Source organism: Panthera leo, chromosome A1 (genome assembly GCF_018350215.1).
Source record: "Panthera leo isolate Ple1 chromosome A1, P.leo_Ple1_pat1.1, whole genome shotgun sequence".
NCBI lineage: Eukaryota > Metazoa > Chordata > Mammalia > Carnivora > Felidae > Panthera > Panthera leo.
Window position 1 is genome coordinate 160,873,105 of NC_056679.1, and position 22,936 is coordinate 160,896,040.

General features: G+C 35.8%; 2 long non-coding RNA genes across 2 annotated transcripts in view; one reads left to right on the plus strand and one right to left on the minus strand.

Annotated features, from left to right (window-relative positions):
* The first annotated feature begins 341 nt into the window (after positions 1 to 341).
* Positions 342 to 22,702, plus strand: LOC122201103. Its single transcript, XR_006194078.1, has 3 exons — positions 342 to 364; positions 17,254 to 17,291; positions 22,674 to 22,702. It is a non-coding gene; the product is annotated as an uncharacterized LOC122201103 (long non-coding RNA).
* LOC122201095 overlaps positions 9,915 to 22,936 on the minus strand; it is a 68,490-nt gene continuing 55,468 nt past the window's right edge. Inside the window, exons 2-4 of the long non-coding RNA XR_006194076.1 lie at positions 15,179 to 15,288; positions 11,184 to 11,281; positions 9,915 to 10,048 (exon numbers count right to left, since the gene is read on the minus strand). This is a non-coding gene — a long non-coding RNA (uncharacterized LOC122201095). The remainder of the gene's footprint in view (positions 10,049 to 11,183; positions 11,282 to 15,178; positions 15,289 to 22,936) is intronic.

Below are 22,936 nucleotides of genomic sequence, written 5' to 3' on the forward strand. Positions count from 1 at the left end.
GTAACTCCTTCTTGAAAGATACGTAGGTATTTTTTACTGAGATTTCATTTTTATAGATACTAAATCAAAGAATACTGTTTATTACACAAATTTTTACACATACACATTTTTAAGAGGAGAATATGAGAATTTAGATTGTATCTTATTGCATAATCATATAATAACATTTCAGAATCTTTCTCAAGGGCATCTGCTTCTCCTTCAATCAATGAGCTCTGAATCTGAATGGTACAGACATGGAAACTAAGTTAGGTATCACTGTTTTCTACTGTAGAGCTGATGTTCATCTTTTTCTCACCAGGTCTTGTGATTTCCTAAGAATATCATGTCTCTGAGCCATTACCACAGATCTTTGTGGGCTAAGGTAATATATCTTATGGTATCGCTAGCCAATGTGATAACTATCCTTGTCTTTCCTTTGTCTTGTTAGTACTGACACTTGTCTTCTACTATTCTGGAATTCTATCATTCCCATGAACTCTAAGGACTAGAACCCAGGTACATGACGGCCTCTCCACTGCCAACCCTGATCTAGAGCAAAGGGTCACAACTAAGCCTCTAAAAAGTAATGGTGACCCCTTGACTGGAGTATTCCTTATTACTTTAATGAAAGGAATATTTTTAAGCATTTATTACAGAATATTTTCAGCTGTGGGTCTCGTAATAAATCCATTCTAAAATTCCCTAATCCTTGAGCTTCTGGAGTTATTCCTTAAGATTCTTCCAAAGCTTTTCTAGCAAACTATTAAATAGGAAGACTTAAATGGATTGTTTAAGTCTGCCTTGTCACACTTATGATTGAATTTTGACCCTGAGTTTTATTAATGTTTGCCTTGTGACTGCCAGGCTTCCATAAATGATACTCACGTTAAACATGGCCATGACTTTTCCAGTGTGTTTTGAGTGATGTTTGTTGACATGAATCTTTCATTCTTTCTTTATGGCTTTAAGGCAGCTAACCAAAAGAAGACAATTTTACATTTCTTACCACTACAATTGAGCTTATACTATTTTAATGCTAGACTTAGTGCATTCCCCAATGCCACCTTTTCTAGTTCACTAATCTGTCACACAGGATAGGTTTACAAATGCTAACGCTATTGTGTTCCAGAATCTCCTACTGAACGTCTGCTTTCTAGGGCAGAGAGACCATCATGTGCTTCACTGCAAGCGGAGCATGAGGTTAGACTTGGATAAAACTAGGTTATTGTGAGGTGCTACCAGCAAGCACAAGTGAAGGAGTGGAAAGAGGAAGAGTCAGGGAAGATGGAAAATGAGTATAAGAGTGATTAATGCCACAGGAAAGACTTAGCTGTGACCTCTAAGAAGTAAAAATGTCCTCCAGTGATGCCAACCTGAATGAAAAGAAGCCAGTGCATTTATCCAGTGACTCCCCCTCCCCTCACTGGCTTCAGAGGCACTCTTACAGGCATTAACAATCTCACATTTTATGTTGTACATGAATGTGGTCAAATTAGATTGTCTCAGCGCCAAAGGGACCCTGAGGCAGAAAGTGGAAAATTGAGTGGCACACATTTGAGATGGAATGCAGCCAGTGCATTCCAGAATGCAGAATGAGCCTTCCTACAGCTGCCTTGTGAAACCATATATAAACAGAGGAGATATGATGTGAGAGCCAAAGGTATCTGCCACCATGGACAGCACAAATGATATCTCTTGGCAAGGGCTCCTGGAAACTAAATGGTATTCTCATCATACTTATGATGTAATGTCTATCAAAAGTTATTAGAAATAAATTTATATTCATTATTTAAATGTATATGTAAAAGATGCTAGACCAATTTTTAATTCTGACCTAATAATGCAGGTATGAGTCTATTTATACAATTGTATTTGTATTATTATAGTTAGGAATACTAGAATCATTTTTTTAAGATGACACTTTTTTTTTTTTTTTACTCTGTGATACAAGAACTTTGTGATTTTTCCCACCTGTATTTTGATGAAACTTAGAGCTATGGTTTATATTTATGTATGAAAAGAACTTGAAGTAAAAACGCTTGACCCTGGATTCATACTATTCAGTTGTCATACAGAATGAAAAATTTAGTAACTACAATATCCAGGTAAATAATGTTACACTGTTAACTCTTGATGGAAATCAACAATATTATTTTAAAACAGCTACACATGTCAACTTTTATGAAAACGAGTCATTGTTCTTAATGTTAAAATATTAAATATGAGTTGGATACTACTTTATTATAGAAATATATAAACACTATAATATCTTTGGGTTTATAGCTTAATCAGGTCATGGCTGTACTGCAAAAATTTCTTAAATTGATTTTTTTTTTAAAAAGCAAATGAACAAATCCTGCGAATTGTTGTTTGCATGTTTGCTTATTTTAATGTGGTATCCATTAGAGAAATATTTTACTTTAGGTAATTTAAGGAGAAAATATTAAGAATCCATTAGGTAGGGAGACTTTCCAGTGATTTCCTTCAAGATCTTTTCCAAGATCTCCTTCAGTTGAGATCTTTTCCTTTTATTCAAAAAAGATGTATTTCTACTTTGATGAACAGAATAAGAGAATTTTGCTAGGAATACTTCCTACTACCTAAATAGTATCAAAATGCAGGCTTTTTCTAAGATATTAAAGTCAAAAAACTACCTGATTTTTTCTAATACATTCCTTCTCCATTTTAATTAACAATATCAGTTTCTATAATTTGTATGCAATAGCTATTATTATGAAAACATATATCTGGCAAGCTCTATTCCTGAATTTATAGGAACCTCCTTTGGCATATTTTAAACTTAAAATACGTGATTTAATATTGTTAGTTAAACTATGGTACTATGCTTCTTACCACTTAGAATTTTTATTTTTAACTTATTAAAAGAGCTCCTTTGGACTTAATTTAGTCATATTCTTATCATCTATAAATCCTAGCCATATGTAATAGGGAAAGTATAAGTGAAATAAATTGGCTAAGATGTTCCTAAACATCTCTGGGATGCCTGGGTGGCTCAGTCAATGAAGCCTCCTACTCTTGATTTTGGCTTAGGTCATGATCTCAGTTTCATGAGTTCCAGTTCTGCATCAGGCTCTGTGCTGACAATGTGGAACCTGCTTGGAATCTCTCTCCTCTCTCTCTGCCCCTTCTTCTCTCTCTCTCTCTCTCTCTCTCATACAATAAACTTTTTTTAAAGATGTTCCTAAACATCTCTACACTTAGAAAAAAAATATGTGATTTAACACTGATGCTCAAAATTTTTACATTTTGGTTTTTTTTTTAGTCAATTCTGAAACATCGTAATTTAATTCGATTGTACATTCATATCTTTTTTAAAGTTAAGAATAATTTTATCTATTGCACCACTGCATTTTGTTCTGGGTGAATTTTTCTTATACCTTTCTGGAAAACTCATTCCTTGTGTTTTTAATGTGAAGTCTTTCATCACTTGTTTTCATCTCTTATTACTCCAGCCATACATTCATAAAGAGTTGGTGGATTTGTCCTCTCTATAATATTGATCTTTGTTTATATGGTTTTCTTTTTTACAACAGTAACAAAAAAAATTTTATTCTACATTAAGTTTTTGGTTCCTTTCCTTTGTTCCATGTATCATCATACTTTCTTTTAATCAATGTGTATGATTTTGTCATGTTTTCTAAATATCTTCTTCTTAAAATTATTTAAGAATACAGGGAAGATGGTGGTGAGAGGGGATGCTGGGCTTACCTCGTCCTGCTGACTGCTTAGATTCCACCCACATCTGCCTAAATAACCCAGAAAACCATCAGAAGATTACCAGAATGGATTCTATGGAACCAAGCATAGACAAGAGGCCCATGGAAGAGGGTAGAAAGGGCAGAGAGTCAGTGCATGCTACAAAGACTGGCGGGAGGGAGCCAGGGCGGTGGGGGGGGGGGTAGCCTGCCCAGCAAGGCAGAGCCCCCAAAGTCTGGCTTGCAAAAAGCACAAGGGCCGGACTGTGTGAGTTCTGACAGCCAGCAGGACTTATCATCTGGAATGTTAAAAGTCAACAGCACTGCTCTCGGAGAGCAGGGAGGGTGAGAGGACACTGGGAGGGAGATTTGTTGAGCCCTGGAAGAAAGAGTTCAGCTCAGCTTGGGGGGGTGGGTGGGGGGAAGTGCTGGCAAGTGCCATATCCCTCTCCTATCCCCCAGCCAAAATTCCAAAGGGAAGCTGTTCCCATCACCGAACTTGCTTGCACCAGGCAAACGCCCAACATTGTGCTTCTGTGGATCCATCCCTCCAATGAGTCTGCCTCCATCCCAGTGCTGCAGGGCCCCTCCCACAGGGGACCACTGACCCCAAAGCAAGCTAAGCCTACCCCTCCCACCCCTGTGCAACTTGTGGATCCACCCCAGCTAATACGCCCTTGGCCAGATCCCATTGAGGCAGCACCACAAGCATGGCACTGTGCAAGTAGCCCAGACAGAGGTCACACCACTCCACAGTGAGTACTGCCCTTAAGAGAGGGGAAGATAAGGTACAGTCCAATGTGACGGTGGCCAGAGCGGTGGGCTGGGGGCAGACATTGGGTCTGACTGCGGACCCACCCACCAACACAAGTTACTACAGACAGCACAGCAGAAGTGCCCTGCAGCTTGGAGCCAGCACAAGGACTACCAAAAATGACAAAACGGAAGAATTCTCCTCAGAAGAAACTCCAGGAAGTAGCTACAACTAACGAATTGATCAAAAACGATTTAAGCAATATAACAGAACAAGAATTTAGAATAATAGTCATAATTTAACCGCTGGGATTGAAAAACCAGAGAGGACAGCAGAGAATCTATTGCTGCAGAGATCAAGGGACTAAGAAATGGTCATGAGGAGCTAAAAAATGCTATAAATGAGGTGCAAAATAAAACGGAGGCAGCCATAGCACAAATTGAAGAGGCAGAGGAGAGAATAGGTGAATTAGAAAATAAAATAATGGGAAAAGAGGAAAATGAGAAAAAGAGAAATAAAAAAATCCAGGAGTATGAAGGGAGAATTAGAGAACTAAGTGATGCAATCAAATGGAACAATATCCGTATCATAGGAATTCCAGAAGAAAGAAGAAAGAAGAAAGAGAGCAAGGGGCTGAAGGTGTACATGAACAAATCATAGCTGAGAACTTCCCTGATCTGGAGAAGGAAACAGGCGTTAAACTCCAAGAGGCACAGAGAACTACCTTCAGATGTAACTTGAATCGATCTTCTGCATGACATATCATAGTGAAACTGGCAAATACAAGGATAAAGAGAAAATTCTGAAAGCAGCTAGGGATAAACATGTCTAACTCACAAAGGGAGATCCATAAGAGTAGTGACAGACGTATCTACTGAAACTTGGCAGGCCAGAAAGAAATGGCAGGAAATTTTCATTGTGATGAACAGAAAAAATATGCAGCCAAGAATCCTTTATCCAGCAAGTCTGTCATTCAGAATAGAAGGGGAGATAAAGGTTTTCCCAAACAAACAAAAACTGAAGGAATTCATCACCACTCAACCAGCCCTACAAGAGATCCTAAGGGGGATTCTGTGAGTGAAATGTTGCAAGGACCACAAAGTACCAGAGACATCACTACAAGCATGAAACCTACAGACATCACAATGATTCCAAACCCACATCTTTCAATAACACTGAATGTAAATGGACTAAATGCTCCAATCAAAAGATATAGGGTATCAGAATGGATTAAAAGACAAGATCCATGTATTTGCTGTCTAAAAGAAACCCAATTTAGACCTGAGAACACCTTCAGATTGAAAGTGAGGGGATGGAGAGCTATCTGCCATCCTACTGGAAGTCAAAAGAAAGCTGGAGTAGCCTTACTTATTTCAGACAAACTAGACTTTAAGTTAAAGTCTGTAACAAGAGATGAAGAAGAGCATTGTATAATAATTACAGGGTCTATCTATCAGGAAGAGCTAACAATTATAAATGTCTATGCGCCAAATACAGGAGCCCCCAAATATATAAAACAATCACAAACATAAGTAACCTTATTGATAAGAATGTGGTACTTTCAGGGAATTTAATACCCTACTACAACAATGGATAGATCATCTAGACACAGAATCAATAAAGACACAAGACCCCTATTGATACATTGGATCAGATGGACTTGACAGATATGTTTAGAACTCTGCATCCCAAAGCAACAGAATATACTTTCTTCTTGAGTACACATGGAACATTCTTCAAGATAGATTACATACTGGGTCACAAAACAGCCCTTTGTAAGTAGAAAAAAAATGAGATCATACCATGCACACTTCCAGATGACAATGCTATGCAACTTGAAGTCAACCACAGGAAAATGTGTGGAAAACCTCCAAAAGCATGGAGGTTAAAGAACACCCTACTAAAGAATGAAAGGGTCAACCAGGCAATTAGAGAAGAAATTTAAAAATATATGGAAACAAATGAAAATGAAAATACAACAATCCAAATGCTTTGGGATACAGTGAAGGCAGTCCTGAGAGGAAAATACATTGCAATCCAGGCCTATCTCAAGAAACAAGAAAAATCCCAAATACAAAATCTAACAGCACACCTAAAGGAACTAGGAGAAGAACAACAAAGACACCCTAAACCCAGCAGAAGAAGAGAAATAATAAAGATCAGAGCAGAAATAAACAATATAGAATCTAAAAAACTGTAGAGCAGATCAATGAAACCAAGAGTTGGTTTTTTGAAAAAATAAACAAATTTGATAAACTGTAGCCAGGCTTCTCAAAAAGAAAAGGGAGACGACCCAAATAGATAAAATCATGAATGAAAAAGGAATTATTACAACCAATCCCTCAGAGATACAAGCAATTATCAGGGAATACTACGAAAAATTATATGCCAACAAACTGGACCACCTGGAAGAAATGGACAAATTCCTAAACACCCACACGCTTCCAAAAGTCAAACAGGAAGAAATAGAAAACTTGAACAGACCCATAACCAGCGAAGAAATTGAATCGGTTATCAAAAATCTCCCAACAAATAAGAGTCCAGGACCAGATGGCTTCCCTGGGGAATTCTACCAGACATTTAAAGCAGAGATAATACCTATCCTTCTCAAGCTGTTCCAAAAAATAGAAAGGGAAGGAAAACTTCCAGACTCATTCTATGAAGTCAGCATTACTTTGATTCTTAAACCAAACACCCAGCAGAAAAAGAGAACTACAGGCCAATATCCCTGATGAATACGGATGCAAAAATTCTCAACAAGATACTAGCAAATCGAACTCAACAGCATATAAAAAGAATTATACACCATGATCAAGTGGGATTCATTCCTGGGATGCAGGGCTGGTTCAACATTCGCAAATCAATCAATGTGATACATCACATTAATAAAAGAAAAGAAAAGAACCATTTGATCCTGTCAATCGATGCAGAAAAAGCCTTTGACAAAATTCAGCATCGTTTCTTAATAAAAACCCTTGAGAATGTCAGGATATAAGGAATATACTTAAACATCATAAAAGCCATTTATGAAAAGCCCATAGCTACTATCATCCTCCATGGGGAAAAACTGAGAGATTTTCCCTGAGATCAGGAACACGACAGGGATGCCCACTCTCACCGCTGTTGTTTAACATAGTGCTGGAAGTTCTAGCATCAGCAATCAGACAACAAAAGGAAATCAAAGGCATCAAAATTGGCAAAGATGAAGTCAAGCTTTCGCTTTTTGCAGATGACATGATATTATACATGGAAAATCCGATAGACTCCACCAAAAGTCTGCTAGAACTGATACATGAATTCAGCAAAGTTGCAGGATACAAAATCAATGTGCAGAAATCAGTTGCATTCTTATACACTAACAATGAAGCAACAGAAAGACAAATAACGAAACTGATCCCATTCACAATTGCACCAAGAAGCATAAAATACCTAGGAATAAATCTAACCAAAGATGTAAAAGATCTGTATGCTGAAAACTATAGAAAGCTTATGAAGGTAATTGAAGAAGATATAAAGAAATGGAAAGACATTCCCTGCTCATGGATTGGAAGAATAAATATTGTTAAAATGTCAATACTACCCAAAGCTATCTACACATTCAATGCAATCCCAATCAAAATTGCACCAGCATTCTTCTTGAAGCTAGAACAAGCAGTTCTAAAATTTGTATGGAACCACAAAAGACCCTGAATAGCCAAAGTAATATTGAAGAAGACCAAAGTGGGAGGCATCACAATCCCAGACCTTAGCCTCTACTACAAAACTGTAATCTTCAAGACCACGTGATATTGGCACAAAAACAGACACATAGACCAATGGAATAGAATAGAGACTCTAGAATTGGACCCACAGAAGTATGGCCAACTAATCTTTGACAAAGCAGGAAAGAATAGCCAATGGAAAAATGACAGTCTCTTTAACAAATGGTGCTGGGAGAACTGGACAGCAACATGCAGAAGAATGAAACTAGACTACTTTCTTACACCATACACAAAAATAAACTCAAAATGAATAAGGATCTGAATATGTACAGGAAACCATCAAAACTCTAGAGGAGAAATGTATAACCTAAGCTGCAGTGATTTCTTACTCAACACATCTGCAAAGGCAAGGGAATTAAAAGCAAAAATGAACTATTGGGACCTCATGAAGATAAAAAGCTTCTACACTGCAAAGGAACAATCAACAAAACTAAAAGGCAACCGAGGGAATGGGAAAAGATATTTGCAAATAACATATCAAAGGGCTAGTATCCAAAATCTATAAAGAACTCACCAAACTCCACACCCAAAAAACAAATAACCCAGTGAAGAAATGGGCAGAAGACATGAATAGACACTTTTCCAAAGAAGGCATCCAGATGGCCATCAGACACATGAAATGATGCTCAACGTCACTCATCATCAGGGAAATACAAATCAAAGCCACAATGAGATCCCACCTCATGCCAGTCAGAGTGGCTAAAATGGACATATCAGGATACTATAGATGCTGGACAGCATGTGGAGAATCGGGAACCCTCTTGCACTGTTGGTGGGAATGCAAACTGGTGCAGCCACTCTGAAAAACAGTGTGGAGGTTCCTCAAAAAATTAAAAATAGACCTACCCTATGACCCAGCAATAGCACTGCTAGGAATTTATCCAAGAGATACAGGATTGCTGATGTACAGGGGCACTTGTACGCCAACGTTTATAGCAGCATTTTCAACAATAGCCAAATTATGGGATTTCCATCAATTAATGGATGGATAAAGAAATTGTGGTTTATATACACAATGGAGTACTATGTGGCAATGAGAAAGAATGAAATATGGCCCTTTGTAGCAACGTGGATAGAACTGGAGAGTGTTATGCTAAGTGAAATAAGTCATACAGAGAAAGACAGATACCATATGTTTTCACACATATGTGGATCCTGAGAAACTTAACAGAAGACCATAGGGGAGGGGAAGGAAAAAAAAGTTAGGGAGAGAGCCAAACCATAAGAGACTCTTAAAAACTGAGAACAAACTGAGGGTTGAGGAGGAGTGGGAGGGACGGGAGGGTGGATGATGGGCACTGAGGAGGGCACCTGTTGGAAGGAGTGCTGGGTGTTGTATGGAAACAAATTTGACAATAAATTTCATATTAAAAATTTTTTTAAGAATACAAATCAGAGGGGCGCCTGGGTGGCTCAGTTGGTTAAGCGTCTGACTTCAGTTCAGGTCACGATCTCACGGTCCGTGAGTTCGAGCCCCGCGTCGGGCTCTGGGCTGATGGCTCAGAGCCTGGAGCCTGCTTCCGATTCTGTGTCTCCCTCTCTCTCTGGCCCTCCCCCGTTCATGCTCTGTCTCTCTCTGTCTCAAAAATAAATAAACATTAAAAAAAAAAAAAGAATACAAATTAGATACATTATAAAATATTTATTTTAACAATTACTTTTCTTATAGAATTTTCTTCAATATTTAAAATTATGCTCTGTTTTCCAGCTGTTTCAGATCATTTTTTTGGATTGGGATTTTGTTTCTATTTATTCATCCTTCAACAAAGAGGGTTCTAGGAAGAACCAGTATCCACCGTAAGCTGCAAGGGATGTTCTCATTTTCTCTTGATTTACTGGAAAAAACAAAACAAAACAAAAGAAAAAAACCTGTTCACAAATCAAGTAACTAGTCATTGATAAGCATGTGCATCACTGAAATTCAAGTTCCTAAGGCTGATCCTAGCTTCTACTGAAATTGTTCCGGTTGGTGGTTGGGTTCACTTTCTGCTCATTTTAAAGATGTAAAACCCTTGTTTATACACAAATTACACATAAAAATTGACTATCTTAACAGGCCTTGATCATAAAGCTCTTAATGTCTTTCAGAACTACATGGCTTAGTTATCTAATATTTCTGTATCCAAAAGTGTAATGATTTCCCTAACAGGTCCCTCTCTAGCCATACTCATATTGTATACCAGGAGTTTAAATTATTGAATGGGAATGGAAACAAAGAATCTGTTTGAAGTGGTGATTAGCAGGATTTCTGTAGTATAACACTTGTATAAAAATGGCCTCTAAAAATCTATAGATTATAGAAAATGTGGCAGACAAAACCTTTTTACTACATTTTAAAAAGTCACCAACATAGTTTGTGGTGCCTGGGTATCTCAGTCAGTTGAGCATCTGACTTTGGCTCAGGTCATAATCTCACAGTTCATGAGTTCAAGGCCGGGTTCAGGTTCTCCACTTTCAGCATGGAGCCCACTTTGGATTTCCACTTCCCCACTCACACTTTCTCTCAAAAATAATACACATAAAAAAAGTCATCAGCATTGTTTTTTTTAATTTTTTAAATCTTTATTTATTTTTTTATTTTATAATTTTTTTTTAACGTTTATTTATTTTTGAGACAGAGAGAGACAGAGCATGAACGGGGGAGGGTCAGAGAGAGAGGGAGACACAGAATCTGAAACAGGCTCCCGGCTCTGAGCTGTCAGCACAGAGCCCGACGTGGGACTCTAACTCATGGACCTCGAGATCATGACCTGAGCTGAAGTCGGACGCTTAACCGACTGAGCCACCCAGGCGCCCCTAAATCTTTATTTATTTTTGAAAGACAAAGAGAGACAGAGTGCGAGAGGGGTAGGGGCAGAGAGACAGAATCTGAAGCAGGCTCCAGGCTCTGAGCTGTCAGCACAGAGCCCCATGCAGGGCTCAAACCCACAAACTGCAAAATCATGACCTGGGCCAAAGTTGGACACTTACCTGACTGAGCTACCCTGGCACCTCAAAAGCCACCAACATTGTTTTAAGTAAGGAACATTTGTAGTGCAGCTAAGTCACTGTCATTTCATTTCCAGGGCCTTGAATTTAAAATGAGACTGATGTCAATATGGTAGTTTTAAGCATCATCATGTGTGCCTATTTATAAATTGAGAACCAGTGAAGCAAGAACTACTAGTCTGCTGCTAAGACAGGAAAATTCTGCTAACTATGATTTAATCAACATTGGATCTTAAATTCTGGATTTGCATTCAAACATACTGGAAACTAACTTCTGGGTTGAAAAAATACCAATAAATCCTTTGTAGTCTTGAATTTATTAACTGCCTTATATCTGAGATTTCTCATTACAAACACTTTAATTTTATCTCCAGTTATGGGGTTATCCAGTGACAGTGGGATGAAAGAATACCATGAACTCTTAACAGTTCTTTTACTAAGTTTTATGGGCAAAGCAACAGCCTGACCATTATGCAGTAACAGTTTTATTTAAGGTTTTTTAAATGGCCAGATTTTATCCATAATTATACATTACAGCTTGAACAAAGAATATAATATTTTTATAAGACTAGCCATCCCATCTGACAAATGGAAATTACTGAACAAGTCATTTGATATATATTACTTATTAGTATTAAAATAATTGTGATTCATGGCAAAGCCTACTCAATGTTGTAATTTCAGTTCTTCATTGTCATTCTTAAAAATCTATCTGAAAAATAATAGCTCTTGAAAATCATATCAAGAATAAAATTTGCTAAACGAATGACTCTCTTTGGAAATGAATAAACAGCTCAAGAGCTTAGCAATCAATCACTGCAATGATACTATAGAAATATAATTTTCTGTTCCATTAGTATTCGGATTATTTGCTGTATTTTTCTGATATTTAATATATTGGTTTGTTTAAATTATTATGAACAGTTATTTTATACTTCTGTTTATTTCACTATAATATTTAGCTTAATCTATAATTTCAGTGACCTTCTTTTGTTTATATATAAATGCTCTTTCTAGGAGATCTTGCCAATTACCAACTGCCTTAATTACTGAATAAATAAATGTAATGAGAGATTCAGTACAATGTATTTGTTTCTTATAAGATAACTGGGTGAAACTCTATCAAGATTTCTTATCAGATATCTTTGTCTTTTATTTTCAATGAAGTGAAATCTGATGCCATTAGCTTATTTACCAAAGGCTTATAAATGATATTCATTAATCTCACAGATAGTTGATATTCAAAAATTGATTTGATATTATGAAAAACTATATGCCAATAACTTAGACCACCTAAAAGAAATGGATAGATTCCTAGAAACATATAACCCACCAAAACTGAAGTAGTAAGAAATAGAAAAATTTAATGGACCGATTACCAGCAAGGAGATTGAATCAGTAATCAAAAAATGTTCCCAACAAGCAGAAGTCCAAGAGCAAATGGCTTAAGAGGGGACTTCTACCAAAAGATTTAAAGAAGAGTTAATATCTATTCTTCCCAAACTCTCCCAAAAAATGAAGAAAACTTCCAAATTCATTCTGTGAGGCCAGTATCATCCTGATGCCAAAACCAGATAAAGACACCTCAAAAAAGATAACTATAGGCCAGTATCTCTGATGAACACAGGCTCAGAAATCTTCAAGAAAATACTAGAAAACCAAATCCAGCAATACATTAAAAATGTCACTCACCACAATCAAGTGGGATTTATTCTTGGGATGTAAGGATGGTTCATTATTTACAAATCAATCAACATGATACATCACATCAGTAAGAGAAAGGATGAAAACCGTAAGACCATTTTAAGAGATACAGAAAAAGCATTTGACAAAGTAGAACATCCATTCATGATATAAAATCCCTCAACAAAGTAGGTTTAGAGGGGACATACCTCAAAATAATAAAGGCCATATATGAAAAAACCACAATGAACATCATACACAATGGAGAAAACGAGAGCTTTCCCCCTAAGGCCAGGAGCAAGATAGTGATGTCCATTCTCACCACTTTTATTAAACATTGTACTGGAAGTCCTAGGCACAGAAATCAGACAGCAAAAAGAACTAAGAGAAGACCAAATCAGTAATAAACAAGTAAAACTTTCAATATTTGCAGATAACATAATACTATATATAGAAAACCATACAGACTCCAACAAAAAGCTACTAAAACTAATAAATTCAGCAAAGTCACAGGATAAAAAAAGATCAATATGCAGAAATCTGTTGCATTTTTAAAAATTTTATTTCATTTTTAATTGGTCTCTATACACAACATGGGGCTTGAACTCACACCCCAAGATCACCACTCATGCAGTATTGAGGGGAATGCAAACTGGGGCAATCACTGTGGAAAACAGAATGGAGTTTCCTCAAAAAATTAAAAATAGAACTACCCTATAATCCAGTAATTGCACTCCTGGGCATTCATCCCCAAATACACAAACACTAATTCAAAGGGATATATGCACCCCTATGTTTATATCAGATGTACCTTAGCCAAATTACAGAAGCAGCCCAAATGTCCAACAATTATTTAGTCATATTATCTAATCATAAATAATATTGTTTATGTTAATATTAGTCATAAAATATTATGATTAAATAATTTATTACACTTATAAAAAGAATGAAATCTTGCCATTTGCAAATGTCCAATTATTTAGTAATATTTTTTAGTCATAAAATTATTTGTTAATATTTGTCATAAAGTATTATGACTAAATACTTTATTATTTACTTGCAAAAAGCAATGAAACCTTGACATTTGCAGTAACATGAATGGAACTCAAGAGTATAATGGTAAGCGAAATAAATCAGTCAGAAAAAGACAAGTACAATATGATTTCACTCATAGGTGGAACTTAAGAAACCAAACAAATAAGCAAAGTAAAAAGAGAAATCAAGAAACAGCTTCTTAACTATAGGAAGAAACTAGAGTAGAGGTAGATGGGCAAATGGGTTAAACAGGTGACAGAAATTAAGGCGCACACTTGGAAGAGCACCAGTTGTTGTATTGGACTGCTGAATTACTATACAATACATCCGAAACTAGTATAACACTGTATGTTAACTATACTGAAAGAAATATAATTTAAAGAATGATTTGTATTATACTGAGAGTTGATTCAAAATTCTTCTTGTTTAGATTACTTAATATCTATTTTGCACACCTAGAAGAAAAAAAAAAAGGTGTGTGTGTGTGTGTGTGTGTGTGTGTGTGTGTGTTTAATGCAGCAATGTGCTTGTAGCTGTTAACAGGCTCTCCAGAGAGGACAGGAACTGATTTGTAGCATTTGACAATTTCTCTGATGTAAACTGTCCCATCAAGGACAATTTTTGTGCTCCTCATGTGAGGTCACTAAATGAGGAGTTAGGAAGGAATAAATACAATCACTTTCATGAGCCTATAAAAGCTGATACTGATAGCCACCATGACATTAAATATGACAAAGTTTTTTACTTAAAGTTTATAATTAGGTAAATATATTAAAATCTCCTGAATGTGTTTTAAAATGTATGGTGGTCTATAATTGAAGGTTAAAAGTTGTTTTGTAGTAATAGGTGGCCTTAAAAATAAGCTTTTGTTATGCCCTTTGCCAGGTCTTATGCTAATGTTTCAAATTTTCCCATACTTTCTACCCAAAGATTCTTTCAAATGTCACCTCCTCACCCATCTCACTCCATTTGTTCATAATTATTAGAGTTTCATCACACCCCAGCAAATGGTAGCTGATCTATGTGCTATTTCCCTCATCTCCTACTTGATAACAACATTTTCTAAATGTTCCTAAGTACTTAAATATGGGTGTACACCTGAAAAATAGACCACAAAACAACAAAACAACAAATGATTTTTAGTAAGTTTAGTAAGTTTTTTAGTAAGTTTAGAACAGGAATGGCATTTATTGACTTTTCAAGTGTGTCAATTTAATTATTATATTATAATATGTGATTAATAAAATCATTAAAATTACCTTCTGATATGAAAACCTTCTTCTGTTAGGAATTCACATAAAGCACCAAATGTATATTACACTGAAATATTGGAAACCAGGAGGATTAGGTGGAAAATGGAGGAGGGATGCTGTGAAAAGGGAGGTAAACATTTCAATAACATTTACTAGGTATTAAAGGAAAAACAAATTCAAAATGTCTTTCCTCCAAATATGCTGGCACTTGCATAAAACACTGGAGATATCTCACCTTGGGAAATAATTTATAGCTGAAGTCCTCACTTCTTTTCTGTAAGAATTGGAATCATGCAAATATAGAAAATGTGCTCAAGATCCACAAACAATCTTAGTGATTTATATTTCTGCTCAAGATCTATTATTTTATCAAAAGAAAAAGCTCAAATAAAAACTTCAGAATCAACCAAGAAACAGACTCTTAACTATAGAGGACAAACTGATGGTTCCTGTAGGAGAGGGGGGTTGAGGGATGGGTTAAAGAGGTGATGGGTGTTAAGGAGAGCACTTGTGATGATCACCAGGTATTGTATGTAAGTGATGAATCACTAAACTCTATACCTGAAACTAACATTACACTGTATGTTAATTAAGTGGAATTTAAATACACATTTGGACAGAAAAAAAAAGCCAAATGCTCACCTTCATCTAATATAAAACAAGAATCTATTTATACACACAGGACATAAATTACCATTCTTTTTGTTTGTTTATTTATTTTGAAAGAGAGCATGCAAGCACGCAAACGGGTGAGGGGCCGAAAGGGAGAGAGAATCCTAATCGGGCTCTTCATTTGTCAGTATGAAGCCAGATGCAAGTTTAAATCCATGTACAGTGACTTCATAACCTGAGTGGAAACCAAGAGCCTGACACTTAACTTATTGAGCTATCCAAGCACCACAATTACCATTATTTTCTGTCTATGCTAATGCATACAGGTTGCTTAGATCATGGGTGATTTACATTTACTCAAGTTACACTAAGTAAATTCAGCAATACAGGTAATTCTAATTACCCAAGTATTTGCTTTCCAAACAAACAGTATGGATGTTGTATAGCAAAGAGAAAACATCAAAACAAAATAATTCACCAATGACAAAACAACTTAAAAAAAGTAACTATTTCTCAAACATCCACACCCATCTGAAATGTTTGCCTCTTCCTGAATGGAATATGAACAGATTTGTACATTTGTAGGCTTAGAGTGTGGCTTGTTTCATGTGGTTCAACACTTTTGAGATACATCCATGTAGATGCATAGGGATGTATGTCTCAGCAGTCTGTTCCTTTTTATTAACATATGGGTGTGTTAACGAAATATTTATTTACTTATTTATTTAATGTATTTAATTGCAGTTGATGGGCACTTGTTTTTTTGGGGGGTGGTGGTGGCTATTATTGAAATAGCCCTTAAATGTATTTGTATACAGGCCTTAGTGTAGACATTTATTCTCATTTCTCTTGGGTAAATACCTAAGGGGGATTATTGGCTTATGTAGTATATTTTTGAGCTCTTAAGAAACTACCAAACTATTTTCCAAAATGGCTATTCATTTGACCAGCTTTCTGCTTATCTCCTCAGTCACTTCAAAACCCAGTTTTTCCTCATCTTCTCAGGTACTTTGGAGTGTCTTGTCTTTCTTTTTTTTTTTTTTTAATTTTTTTTAACGTTTATTTATTTTTGAGACAGAGAGAGACAGGGCATGAATGGGGGAGGGGCAGAGAGAGAGGGAGACACAGAATCGGAAGCAGGCTCCAGGCTCTGAGCCATCAGCCCACAGCCTGACGCGGGGCTCGAACTCTTGGACCGAGAGATCGTGACCTGAGCTGAAGTCGGACGCTTAACCGACTGAGCCACCCAGGCGCCCCTCTTGTCTTTCTAATATTAACTATTCTCATAGGCATGTGCTAGTATCCATTATGGTTTAAATTTGCATTTCCCTAATTAATAATTTTGAACATTGTGTCATGGGCACAGTGCAATTCATATATATGCCTTGGTGAAGTTCTTTGTTCATTTTTAAATAAAAAATATTGCCCCATTTCTTTTATTATATTGTTACCTTATTGTTGAACTTCAGGGAAATTCTCCATATTCTGCATTCAAGCTTTTTATCAGGTAAGTGTTTGCAAATATTTTCTTTTGGTCTATGTCTTGTATTTCATTTTACTAAGTGTCATCCAAAGAGAAATTTTAAATTTTAATAAACTTCAGTGCATACATTTTCCCTTTAATATTTGTGCTTTTTACAACCTAAGAAATTTTGCCTAACCCAAGGTCACAAAGCTTTATTTCTTATGTTTTCTTCCAGGGTTTTGTTTTTTTTTTTTTTTTTTTTTTTTTTTTTTACTTATTGAAGCCTATGATCCATCTTGAGTTAATTTTTTGTATATACTTAAAGTAACAGTGAAGGTTTATTGACTTCAAATTCCCAATGTTCCAGCACTACTTATTAATAAACATTATTTTTCTTACATTATTTCATTTACATAGTTCTTAAAAATTAATAGACCACACATGTGAGGGTTTAATTTTAGGCTTTGTGTTTTGATTTATTGATCTATGCCTATCCATACAATACTGCATCGTTATGATTACTATAGCTCTGTAATGATATTTGAAGCCGGGTAGTACAAAATTCTCTCACTATGGTTTTCATTAGATAAATATAAATTAAAATTACAACTTCATTCCTCCACACAACTCAAATATCTAGGATTTTTTTATTCATCAATTTTAAATATCAGTGAGAATCTGTGGTAAGTGGATTTATTATACTTGTTTGTAGCACTGTAAATTTGTCCAATATTTTAGAAAATTCTATGAAAATAACTTCTAGGAATATAAATATGCATTGTCTTATAGCCTAGAAATTCTACTTCTACATAATAGGAGTCAACTTCAACTTGATATAAAAAAAATTCCAAGAACTGTAGATCATAAATGGCAATAGATGTTCTTACTACTATGCTTACAATGGGTACTTCAGATCAATGCAAATAAGTGAATTACATCTAGATACAACTTAGATAAGTTGCATAAACATAATGTTGAGTGAAAAAAAAAGCAAGAATCAGAGGATAATATAAAAAGGACAAAAACCTGTCTATAGTGTTAGAAGTCATGGTAGAACCCACTTTGGTCAGGAGGTGGAAATAGTAACTAGAAAAGATAGTAGCGGTTTTCTGAGTGTTAAATTTTTGTAGGTTTGGATGACAGTTATCTGAATGTATTCACTTTGTAAAAATTCACTGACTTATTCATTGTACTCTTTTCCATATGTATACGAATTATTTCAAAAATGTTTATTATAAAAGGGCCTCACATTTCATTTAATAGAAGGACATCAATATAGAACCCTCATAATGTATTCAGTGGAGTAACTAAGGAGCACAGAAACTTTCTAAGATAACCATTTGCATTCCAAAAATAGAATAAATTCAGGCATCATATTCTTCCATATGAAATAAAAAATATAAACTATTTCTTAAGGTCTATGGGCAGAAGCAAGGCTATCATTCCACATGTTTTAAAGGGAGTGTAGGCTTTAAAATAAGGGTATATTTTGTGTTAGCCTTTTTTGTGAACAGCTACTGTCCTAATTTGGATACTGCTATTATATAATTGTTCACATGCTCAAAGTCAGAGTTCAGCAAACTTTTTCTGTAAAGAGCTGGATGGTAAATAGTTTAGGCTTCCTAGTCCACATGGTCTTTGTCACAACTACTCAACTCTGCTGTCATAGAGCATTAACGCCCAGGAATAACATGTAAACAAATGAGCTTACAAGTGTTTTAATAAAACTTTTGACACTGAAATTTGAATTGCATATAATTTCACATATATTTAAATATATTTTTAAAAATCTTTTAAACATTTAAATATTTAAAACACAGGGGGGCCTGGGTGGCTTAGTCAGTTAAGCATCCTACTCTCAGTCTCAGCTCAGGTCATGATCACGGTTCATGAGATTGAGCCCCATGTCAGGCTCTGTGCTGATAGTGTGGAGCCTGCTTAGGATTCTCTCTCTCCATCTCACTCTTTGCCCCTCCCCTATTTGCACTCCTCTTTTTCACTCCTCTTTTTCACTCCTATTTTTCAAAAATCAATAAACATTAAAAAAATTAAATATGAAAGAAATTCTTGTGGAACATACAGAAATAAGTAGTGAGCTATATTTGGCCCATGGATTTCATTTTGTTTACCAAATATTAGCTTTTTTTCACCCTTTTCAATTTTGTCTGTAGTGTTCTAGTCTCAGGGCATAACATCCTGGAATCTGCTTGATTTTTTTTTTTTCTTCTCTGAGGCCTAACAGAAACCAAAGAGAAAAAAATTCCTGTATGATGGTTTCCTTCTAGTCAAGAAGCTGCTCATACACTACTTACTGGTCACTTAGTCATTAAGCTACTCTATTCTGCTGTAGTGTATGCAAATTTTACTCCAGAAATAGCAAGGACATGTTTAAATATATCTTCTCTAGAACAGATATTAAGCTGACTGCAGGGGCCTGGCAATACTCTGATACCGTTTGCATATTTTATGCATGAATGTGCATTGTTTATGGAGACCTGACTATATCACTTTCATCTGATTTTAAAGAAGTCCATGGCTCAGAAGATTTTAGGTAGCATGGTTAAATCCCCAACAATATGACAACTTATAGTCAATTAATCTTTGACAAAGCAGAAAAGACTATCCAACGGGTAAAATAATGTCTCTTTGGGAAAAGTGGACAGCAATATGCAAAAGAATGAAACTGGACCACTTTGTTACACCATACACTAAAATAAATTCAAAATGGATTAAAGACCTAAATGTGAGACCTGAAATCATAAAACTCCTAGAGAAGAACACAGCCATAACCTCTTTGACATTAGCCATAATACCTTCTTTCTAGATATGTCTCCTGAGTCAAAGGAAACAAAACAAAAATAAACTCTTCTACATCAAAATAATTTTATTTTATTGAGAATAAAAACCTTCTACATAACAAAGGAAACAATCAGCAAAACTAAAAGGCAACCTCCTAAACAGAAGATAATTTCAAATGACATCTGTATCCAAAGTACATAAAGAATTTAGAAGACTCAACACCCCAAAAAAATGAATCAAAAAATGGGCAGAAGACAGAAGTAGACATCTTTCCAAAGAAGACATATGGATAGTCAATAGACAGATGAAAAGATGTTCAACATCACTAACTATGAGGGGTATGCAAATCAAAACTACAATGAGGTATCAAGTCACACTGGTCAGAATGGCTAAAATCAACAACACAGGAAACAACAGGTGTTGGCAAGGATGTGGAGAGAAGGGAACCCTTTTGCACTGTTGGTAGGAATGCAAACTGGTGCAGCCACTGTGGAAAATAGTATGGATGTTACTCAAAAAATTAAAAATAGAACTACCTTATGATCCAGTAATTGCACTACTAGGTATTTATCCAAAGGATACAAAAATACTAATTCCAAAGGATACATGTACCCCAATGTTTGTAGCAGCATTATATACAATAGCCAAATTATAGAACCAGCCCAAGTGTCCATGGACTGATGAATGGATACAGAAGAGTGGTGTGTGTGTGTGTGTGTGTGTGTGTGTGTGTATGTGTGTGTGTATATAATATTTGATATAGAATATTGAACTATATATATTATAGGATTATGTATATATATACATATATGTATATATATATATACATATATATATATATGTATATATATATATAATGGAATATAACTCAGCCATAAAAAGAAAAATATTACTATTTGCAATGACATGGATGGAGCTAGAGAGTATAATGCTAAGCAAAATAAATCAGAGAAAGACAAATATCATATGATTTCACTCATACATGGAATTTAGGAAATAATTTTTTTTTCTAAAAAAAGGAAATAGAGAGAAACAAACGAAGAAACAGATTCTTAATTATTGAAAACAACCTGATAATTGCCAGAGGTGAACAGGGTGAGGTGATGGGTTAAGTAGGTGATGGGGATTAAAGAGGACACATGTCCTGATGAACACCGGGTTGTATGGAAGTGTCAAATCGCTATATTGTACACCTGAAACTAATATTATAGTGTATGTTACCTAACTGAAATTTAAATTTAAAAACTTAAAAAAAAAAAAAAGAGCCCAGCATTATACCTATGCTCCTAGTACCTGTAAGGGAGGAAATGGCCACAATGAGGACTAACATATGTTGAAACGGGAAGAACAGAAAAGCTTAATTTAGAGAAAAAGAGTTACGTATTCTACAACAATATGCACATTAATGAAATTTTATTGTTTAAAAATATGAGGGGCGCCTGAGTGGTTCAGTTAGTTAAGCATCTGACTTTTGATTTTGGCTCAGATAGTGATCTCATGGTTCATAAGATTGGACCTACATTAGGCTCTGTGCTGACAGCATGAAGCCTGTTTGGGATTCTCTCTCCCTCTCTCTCTGCCCCTCCCCTGGTCATGTGTATGTGTGTGTGTGCTCTCTCTCACTCTCTCTCAAAATAAATAAACATTTAAAAAAAAGAATATTAGAGGTATAGAATTCTTAGTTTCTTTAAAAATGTTCTCATTAAACCAATTTGTTTTTTAAATTTATTTTATTTATTTATTTAAAGGAAAGAGAATGGGGGAGAGGCAGAGAGAATCCCAAGCAGTCTCTACACTGTCAACAAAGAACCCAATGCAGTGCTTGATCTCACAAACCTTGAGATCATGACCTGAGCTGAAATCAAGGCTCAGATGCTTAATCTACTGAGCCAGTAGGCACCCCACGCAATATGCATTTTAGACTTAAACTAGAAACATTCTTTTTCTTTCACCAGAGCCTCTGCATTTATATCTTGATATTCTGTCATGGTAGTAAGATAAAAGTCTTTACTTGAACCTCCATTTTGAAGCTAGATACTTTGTTCATAGACCCTCCTCTGTCAATTCTGAGCTGGCTGGGCCAAGCTACTGGGCATATATGCCCTTTGTTTGACCCATCTACTTTAACTCTGATGGTGTTTGTTTTGCACATGGAAACACAACTATTGCCCTGTTTTTGTATGTCATCCGGCTTAAATCACTTTTTTTTTTTTAATTTTTTTTAACGTTTATTTATTTTTCAGACAGAGAGAGACAGAGCATGAATGGGGGAGGGGCAGAGAGAGAGGGAGACACAGAATCAGAAGCAGGTTCCAGGCTCCGAGCCATCAGCCCAGAGCCCGATGTGGGGCTCAAACTCATGGACCGCGAGATCGTGACCTGAGCTGAAGTCGGATGCTCAACCGACTGAGCCACCCAGGCGCCCCCGGCTTAAATCAGTTTTATTGAAACACTAGGGTAAGTACCCCTGGGCTGAATAGTCCATCTGGTTTCTAAGACTATCTTCTTACACAATCAGCAAAATCTCCTATGTACCTTCTTGATGTCACATATGTGGTTTCTTTTTCCTATTGCCTACCAGCAGTGTTTGCACTTACAACATTTTCCCTTTGTTTTTGCTTCAAGGACTCATATCTGGAAAGCCATGAACAGGGCAAAGTCAGCTGTCTGTTCATCTTCTAACACAAGTTGTTTCTTAGAGGACAGTCCTTTAAATGAGAAATCTTCAAGGATAATTGCTTATTATAAATGCAACTATCAAAGAGGTAAGTTTTAAAAATCAGCCTCAAAAGGACTTGTTCATAATGAGAAAGTGATTCTCATGATTAAAGATAATGTTCTAATCCACAGGTGTTTTTTTTTTTTTTTTTTTTTTGCTGTATCTATCT